This window comes from Nanorana parkeri, unplaced genomic scaffold (assembly GCF_000935625.1).
Source record: "Nanorana parkeri isolate BGI_ZX_2015 unplaced genomic scaffold, ASM93562v1 scaffold23, whole genome shotgun sequence".
Classification (NCBI taxonomy): domain Eukaryota; kingdom Metazoa; phylum Chordata; class Amphibia; order Anura; family Dicroglossidae; genus Nanorana; species Nanorana parkeri.
In genome coordinates this window covers 3,674,243-3,683,333 of record NW_017306291.1, presented here as the reverse complement: position 1 = coordinate 3,683,333, position 9,091 = coordinate 3,674,243, and positions in this window count along the sequence as shown.

The window sequence follows — 9,091 nt, the reverse complement described above, 5'->3', positions numbered from 1 at the left end:
TGATGGTGAAACTTTGGATTCCCCATTACTTCCTGTCCCAGTGACTCAGTGCAACGTATCAGATGTTCACCAACCTGCCAAGCCACTTTCTAAACCGGATTTTCCTATTACTTTTCATATATCAGTGATTAAAATCTCTCTACCCTAGCCGGATTTTCCTGATTGTCTTTCCAACTATTGTTTCTACAACCAACGCAAGAACTGCTGGCAAGTACGGCTTGTACTCTTCCTTCTTCTAGACCAGATTATGCAACCAGCCCCCTGTGGAACACCTCCAGGATGTCTCTAGGGGTTCCATGAGCAATGATCAATTTCTGCCTCTCAGATAAGTAAACCAATAATTGTTTAGCCATCTGTAAGGGAAGGATTCATCCCCACGACCACAAATGTCACAAGCCTGCATCTGAGTGACCACAAACACAAGGAACCTTCTTCCAAATGACCACAAACATAAGGAACCTTCTTCCCACAGACCACAAACATGAGGATCCTTCTTCTGAGTGACCACAAACATAAGGAACCTTCTTCCCACAGATCACAAACACAAGGAACCTTCTTCTGAGTGACCACAAATACAAGGAACCTTCTTCCCAGAGACCACAAACATAAAGGAACCCTCTTTCCAGAGACCACAAACATAAGGAACCTTCTTCCCAGAGACCACAAACATAAAGGAACCCTCTTTCCAGAGACCACAAACATAAGGAACCTTCTTCCCAGAGACCACAAACATAAAGGAACCCTCTTTCCAGAGACCACAAACACAAGGAACCTTCTTCTAAGTGACCACAAATACAAGGAACCTTCTTCTGAGTGACCACAAATACAAGGAAACCTTCTTCCCAGGGACCACAAACATAAAGGAACCCTCTTTCCAGAGACCACAAACATAAGGAACCTTCTTCCCAGAGACCACAAACACAAGGAACCTTCTTCTAAGTGACCACAAATACAAGGAACCTTCTTCTGAGTGACCACAAATACAAGGAAACTTTCTTCCCAGGGACCACAAACATAAAGGAACCCTCTTTCCAGAGACCACAAACATAAGGAACCTTCTTCCCAGAGACCACAAACATAAAGGAACCCTCTTTCCAGAGACCACAAACATAATGAACTTTCTTCCCAGTGACCACCAATGTAAGGGACATCCTTCCTACTGACCACCATAAGGGACATCCTTCCTACTGACCACCAATGTAAGGGACATTCTTCCCAGTGACCACCAATATAAAGAACCTTCTTCCCAGTGACCACAAACATAAGGAACATTCTTCCCAGTGACCACAAACATAGGGAACATTCTTCCCAGTGACCACAAACATAGGGACCATTCTTCCCAGTGACCACAAACATAAGGAACACTCTTCCTGATGACCATCACACTAATGAACTATGAGCTGTAGATATAGTAATTATTGGGAGGGGTTCCCTGAGACCTGAAAGATTCTTTGAGGATTCTCCATGTCTCCTCGGTATAGTCGTGCGAAAAGCCGCTTTGGCTGTATTAACTAATTATTATTAACAAGAATAATAAATACCAATCAACAGTATTTGGTAATTTTAAACAGACTCCCGGCGGCAAAAGTCGCCGGGAGTCTGTTTAAACAGCCCCGATGCTGGCGACGTACACTGTACGTCGTCAGTCACGAAGGGGTTAAAGCTGCACGCCAGGCAGTTACGAAAGGCCTAGTTGTGTCATTAGATCCAGAGAGTTCCCCCGCAGTACCTTATGCTGCAGCTTGATGTCCTCAGTCTAATGGCCAGCATCATTCAAACCACTTCCTCTGAGACTTGGGCCCACCTCCAACCTGTGATTGGACAATGAGGAGAAGCCGCACAGTGATGAGCTCCCCTCTCTGTCACTCTGCTTTCCCTTACTATCAGCATGCTTCTTCTTCAGCTTCTTTCTCTCCCACTTCAGCCCTACTGCACAGGACTACAAGAGGCCGATACTAGGTCAACTTCAGATACTTACACTGCTTGCATTTAAAAAATACATTTAGTGATGAATTTAATAATTAGACATGTGCGCAAATTTTTCCCGCAGCTTACATGTCTAATAATGAATGCATTCATTTGTGTCTTTTAGATCTCTCAGCTGTAAATAGAATCATTCTGTGGTGGTCGTCATTTAAGGAAAACTTAAAAATGTGCACTTCCTAGGAATGTATAAATGGCGGTATCGCTTTAAATGCGAGTATACAGAATGGAGCCGTATCCTGCGCCCGTCCCAGCAAACAGCCAACTACTGAATCCCGCAGCCCAGTGACTGCCCTCCGATGAATGCCGCCATTATCCTGCACTAGAAAAACCGTCCTCCTCAGTAAATAAACCCACAGAGGCCGCTCTCAGCGCCGGTCTCCTCGCATTCTGCCAGGTCCATGTCAACGTCAAAGTGTCTGAGAAACGTCTAAAGTGGTTTATGGGTTCATTATTCAGGCCGAGACCTTCGCCGGGGGAAGGTAGAAATAGAAGAAAACCATAATAATCTACAACGTCATCTCAGACATCCTGGAAGGTATCAAAGACACAAATTGATGCAGCTCTGTAACCGTTAAAGAACAACTCCGGGTAACCCTTGCAGTGGGGCTACCCCGGCACTGCAAGGGTTAAGTGCTTGTTTTTTGCCTAGGGTCAAAAATAACAATGTTATACTCACCCGATCCTCAGAGCCGGCTGGCTGCGCCAGCACTCTCTCCTCCCCGTCTCCTCCTCTGTCCCTCAGAGTCCTCATGTCTATACACTGTGGTGGGGGAGGAGGGGGGAAATAAATAAAAACTGGAGCAGACAAAATCTGGAGCAGTTGCCCAGGGCAGACATCCCAACTCTCCCGGGCGCTCCGGGAGTCTCCCGTTATTAGATAGCGGCTCCCGGCCGCCCGGGAGAGAAACCCTTCCTCCCGGAAAGGTTTATCTGCTCGATCGAGCAGATAAACCTTTCCCTGCCATGGAATCCAGCTACTGTATGCATTCTTATGCCTTTTTTTATTATTCTGACAACTGCAACTGTCAGAATACTAAAAAAAAAAAAATCATAAAAAAAAACCCTGCAGATAGCAAAGAAGCTATTGCTTCCTGTGCTATCTGCCATCATTTCAGGGGGGTGCTCTCTCCCAGCCCCCCCTAACCCCCCTCCGCGGATGGGGGGAGGGCACCTCCCTGAAATTGCTTCTTTCAGGTTGGGATCCCTGCCAGGGCAACAAATCAGCTTCTTTCTTCAGTTTGTTCAGTTAAGATTTGAAGACGAAAGATAGAAGCTGATTGGTTACCATGCCAACTGCTCCAGATTTATTAAATTCCCCTCTGTGTATAGAACGTGATGACTCCAGGACCTTAGACCGCTGCAGAGGAGGGGGGAGAGAGAGGCTCCAGGGACCGGTCTATGAGCCAGCCGAGTTCGGCTTTAATAAACCCAATACATGTATTATGTTTGATGCAAGCACCTGAACTTTGCCTGCTATCAGCCTCTTGTAATCCCTGCACAGCAGTGCTCAGACTTCGAGAAGGAGAAGCAGCACAAGAAGCCAGTCAGTGGAGGAGCAGTGCGTATGTGCCAACAAGCGACATGCTGGTAGATGGAGAGAGCAGAGTGGCAGAGAGATGAGCTCAGGAGCTGTCTGCTTCTATTTTCACTGTCCAATCACAGGCTTGGGGGGAGGGACAAGACCTGTAAGTATTACTGAACTGCAGCAGAAAAACATTAGGTCTCTTACCTTGCTAGACAGGGCCGTGCTGCATGGTAGAGCTGTGTAAATCTCAGATCTGAATGGACAGAAAGTCAAAGATTTTGGCAGAGAATACGGACTGGATCTGCGGATTGCCAGGAGGGAAGTTATGAAATGCAGAGATTCTTCCTGGAGTGGAGTCCATATCCTCTATGGGTGTGTATGAAGATTGGAAGAATAATGAATTACTGACAGCATGAGGAAGGATTCCAGGACAGGGAAGGAACAGGGGAAGTCCGAGAGGTATGACACGGTGACAGGAGAGGAAGTGGAGCAAAGGTTTTGGTTGGGTGTATAACCAGCCAGACTGGGGAGGTAGATACAGGACTCTGAACAGGATCCTCCATTACCTGCCGAGCCGGTTCCATCCATAAAGGAGAATTTACAAACATGATTCAGATTTATGATCCTGACAGATGACGCGTTCCGCCCGTTCGCATCGCCCTCTTCATGGCAATAAGCCTAAACGCAAATATTCCCCTCTCAGCACAATGGGTAGGTTATGGAAAGGCAACGGTTAAAGAAGGACTCCAGGTTTAGAAAAAAAATCTGAACCCCTGCAGTGTGGGGGTAGTGCCCCATAGGGGTAGTGCTCATTTTGGTCAGGGGTGAAAATAAAGACGGTACACTCACCCGATGCTCGGTCCTGCGGCAGTCAGTACTCGTTTCTCTCCTCCTCGGTCCTGCGGCAGTCAGTACTCGTTTCTCTCCTCCTCGGTCCTGCGGCAGTCAGTACTCGTTTCTCTCCTCCTCGGTCCTGCGGCAGTCAGTACTCGTTTCTCTCCTCCTCGGTCCTGCGGCAGTCAGTACTCGTTTCTCTCCTCCTCGGTCCTGCGGCAGTCAGTACTCGTTTCTCTCCTCCTCGGTCCTGCGGCAGTCAGTACTCGTTTCTCTCCTCCTCTGCTCCGGCTGGGGTATGACCCTTGGTGTCCTCACATCTAATGGACGTGCATTATGACATCACGGGTCCATAGACTGCCAGGACCCGGGGGTGAAGAGACTTACCTGTGACTCCGCCGCTCGCTCCCGTCCGAAGACCTGAAGATTCTCGAGCAGCCGTGCAGGATCATGGGGCGGGCGCATGCGCAGTTCAGATCTTCGGCCGGGAGAAGAGGAGGGTCACAGGGTAAGTCAATCCAGGCAGCGTGCACCCGCACAGACACCGTGGGACACAGGAGACACAGCAGTCGGCACTGGATCAGAGGCACGGTACCTGCACTGGAGGGACTGCTGGAAACTACTGGAAAGAAGAAGATGATCGGATCAGGAGGCATCATTTAAGGTAAGTCCTTACACCAACATTGGGGGGAGGGGGAGTTTGACATTAATGTCACTTTAACCCTTACAGTGTGAGGTTAGCCCCACTGCAAGGGTTCATTCTTAAAAGTCCTGGAGTTCTTCTTTAAAAGGTGCCCACGCAATGTAACTTATTATCAGCCTCTTGCATTTGTTGTATAGCAGGGCTCAGAGAAGGGGAGAGAGAAGCAGCACAAGTAGCCAATCAGGAGAGGACAGAAGAATGACAAAGAGAGGAGGTCATCGGTGTGCTGCTTCTCCTTTCACTGTGCAGTCACAGGGGGTGGTGAGGGGGACCTGGAAGTGAAACTTTAGCAAAGAACATTTTGCATCCCCTGCCAGCCTGGACTGCACTGTGTGGCAGGGATGTGGAAATCTCATAAGATGGAGATACCCGATATCTTTTGCAGCTCCGGAGGAATATATTTAAAAGGAAAGTTTTTGTGCCCAGCGTTTAGCTTTAAAGTTTTTGTCTTCGATGCTCAGCTGTAGGCCTAGATCAGCCTTTTCCAACAACGGTGCCTTGTGGCTTCCTCAGGGGTGCCTCAAAATGTTGTAGTAGTGGGACTGTGATGTGAAGGGGGAAATAAAGACTGAGGTAACGGGGCTCCTGATGCAAAGGCGGGCCCCTGATGCAAAAGGGGCAACCCACTTTTTTGTGTTCTTGTGTGGGGTCCCCTTTAAATTCTATAACATATTAGACTGGGGTGCCTCAGGATTTTGCATACTGTTAAAGGGTGCCGTGACAAAAGAAAAAAAAAAAAAAAAGGTTGAGAAATGCTGCCCTAGAGGACCGTGAGGCCTCATTCACTGTAGAGGCCAGTACAGCATGAAGGAGGTGTTTGTTTATGCGCATGGGAGCGATAGGTGCCTACGTGCGGCCGCGGTCAGCAGACCGTCAAAAATCAAGGCTGATACATGAAAGTGGTGGTACATGTTTTTCCACACATACGAGTGTATACATGCCTACAGGAACGGATTCATGACCCCAGATACAGTCTGTCTGCCTCCGGGGGTGTACATCTGTGTCTATATGGCTGCACACAGGGCCACCCTTATAATGAGGCAGCCTAAAGCCCCGTTCACACTGAGAAGACTTTTTATTTCTAGCAAGAGATAGTTACATCAGATTGTTGAACTAAAAGTCAACCTGCTAAAAGACAGAAAGGATGATCTTCTATTTCCGGTTCCATCCTGAAACAGACAGATACGAGGCTGGACGGACCGCCTGGGAACCGCACAAACCAGTTCTTGCAGCAGCCAGTCCATGATGACATGACAGACGTACCCCCGCTGTCACGATATCTGCTTCATGTTCATACAATATGACGTAATAGCGTGTGCACAGCAAAGGTCTACCATAGGCATTCCAAACATAATTATATGTGATTTATGTCTGTCACCAAGAACACCCGTGTCTTCACATTCTTGTTGCCGGGGAACAATGCGTTTCCTTGGTTTAACCACTTCATGACCGAGGGCTTTTTTTTTTGTTTTTTGCACCCATGTTATAATCCACATTTTAGGCCTGAAAATTACCTCAAACCCCCAAACATGATATATTTTCTGAAAGCCAAGACTCTGTAGAATAAAATGTTGGCAGTTGCAAATTTTTTATGTTGCACGATATTAGGGCAACTCATCATCAAACCCAAACATTTAGTGAAAAATGCAGTTAAATGCCCCAAAGCACAATAAAATACCCATTAAAAAAACAAAATATAAAAGATGAGGTTACAATGAGTAAATAGACCCAACATGCCCAGGTAAAAAATAGTAATTCAGTACCCCAAAAAGTCCATAGACTACTCTTTAAAAGCCCCTGCAGGTCATCTGTTTAGAAATATTCGTAAATATTGGCTCTAGAATTATTGCTCTCACTCTGGCATGCGTGGCAATACCCAACATGTGTAGCTCGTTTGTCGTTTTTGTACGTAGGTGCACCCGACGCGTGTTTACGTTATGCACGTGCTTGCAGGGGGGCTGGTGACTGTCACTTTTTTAAAAATCTTTTTTACATTTATTTAATTTATTATTTTTAAAAACTGTTTTGTTTTTTTCTTACTTTACTTTAATTGCTATCACATAGGGGGGCTTACAAGACCCCCATGTGTTAGCATACTGGCAGTGACAGGTACGCTTAAAGGAGAACTATGAGGTGAGTGCTTTTCACTCTGCCTCATAGTTCTAGCCGACCTGTGACAATGAGACTGTCACAGGTCGGCTCAGTAGATCGGGAGGTGAGCGAACACATACCGGCGTTCGCTCACCTCTCGATCCTATCACGGCTCTCTGCCGTAACAGGGGAGGGGCTGGATTCCCCCCTCCCCACTCCGATCCTCCGGCGCTGACTGGCGGAACGGACAGGGGAGGGGGCGGGTACAGCTGGCTCTGCCTCTAGATAGGCAAAGCCAAGTGTCAGTCACGCAGCTGGGCGGATCTCGGCACAATTGTCGGGATCCTCTTCAGCTGCAGCTCGCGGTATACTGAGCCTAGGGTGACGGGAGGACGCTAGTTTGTGTCCTCCCGTTAGCCTAAGGAGAACTATGCGGAAAATCCCTAACCCCATAGTTCTCCTTTAAGGTGATATTGGGGCCCCTAGTATCACCTTTACACTCTAAATACGCTATTGAAGTGCAGATCGCACTTCAATAGCTTATTGCTGGGCTCCAGGAGCTGAGCACTGACAGCTATGGGACTGGAAGTGATGTAATCTGCATTGCTCCCCGCTCCATTGTGTGGCGGAGGGGATCGGTGAATGGATGTTCGCCGATCTCCTCCCCAGCTTCCCACCGACACCCTAAATGACAGTCCCGGGCCCGTAGGAGTGGCAGCGGAGCCCGGGAAACACAGCGGGGGTGTCGGGCGGGCAGTTTGCGGGCCCGTAGAAGCGATCTGGCTGAGTCGCCAGAAGCGCTTCTATTGTAAAGCCAACCCGCCTTCAAGAGTGAGCCGCCAGTCGGATGGCAAGTGGTTAAAAAGTGAACTGGTGTACGCATGCTGTTCATGCAGACATAGATGTCTGTGTCCCTGGTGATTTCTAATAAAACAAGAAGGGTTCAGCCCCATCCTGACCGGTAACAGTCTACAGCCGCTTTCCAACAACCTGTATTAACCTTTTCCCTGCCAGTGACGTAAGGCTTATGCTGCCAGCAAGAGCATGAACCTGTGAGCGGACTCAGTCGCTATGGCAACCAGGAGCTTGTTTACATTCCAGTAGAGTCTTTCTTGTGAATGTGATTTGGGCCTCCCATAATATTGTGTAGTAACGTGTCATCCCTCTCCTCCCGACATGGTTTGGCCCACCTGGCCGCCAGGGACCTCAATGGCCGATGTCAGTAGGGAGCGCAGAGGAGGATGAGCGAAAATCCATTTTCACTGATTGTCTCTGTGAAAAATCTAACAGGCCCCTCGATTTCTCCTTAAAGAGAACCTGTCACTTCCATTGTGACATCAGATAGTGGTGGGATTGTCAGCCCCTCTGTGATAGCAATAAAGTTAAAAAAAGTTTTAGAAAATAAAGTTTTATTTAGGAAATAAAAAAATGACCCCCCCTGTAGCTATGAACATAAACACAGGACGGGTGCGTCTGTGTACAAAAACAATGATTGCACCCCGGGCGTCCCTACCTTTCATGCTACCTGGGGCCATTGGAAAGGGGAGGGTTTAGTGGGGTTGCCCCCTGGCAACTGGTGATGTCAGTGAACTTGACGGGAAGCCGAACAGAGCGTCACTGGTTGCTAGGAGCTCTTAGCAACCTGTGACGCAGTGGCCAACCCTCCCCACACCTGCCACGCCCCCTATTGAGATGCCGCCTGAGGCAACTGCCTCATTATAGGGCCGGCCCTAATTCCGCCACAGAGGTTACATAACATTGCGGAAGCCGGAGCGTGAGTAATAACTCCAGGGCCACCATCACGGCTCAATCTAAACTAATGACATGAAAAGGCTTTTAAAGCAGCTTCTAGGGACAATTGTAGTTATTTCGCCTTGTATTTTTTGAGGTTTGAAATATTTGGTATTTATTCAATGCAACCTCATCTTTTATATTTTATCCCCCCCCCCCTC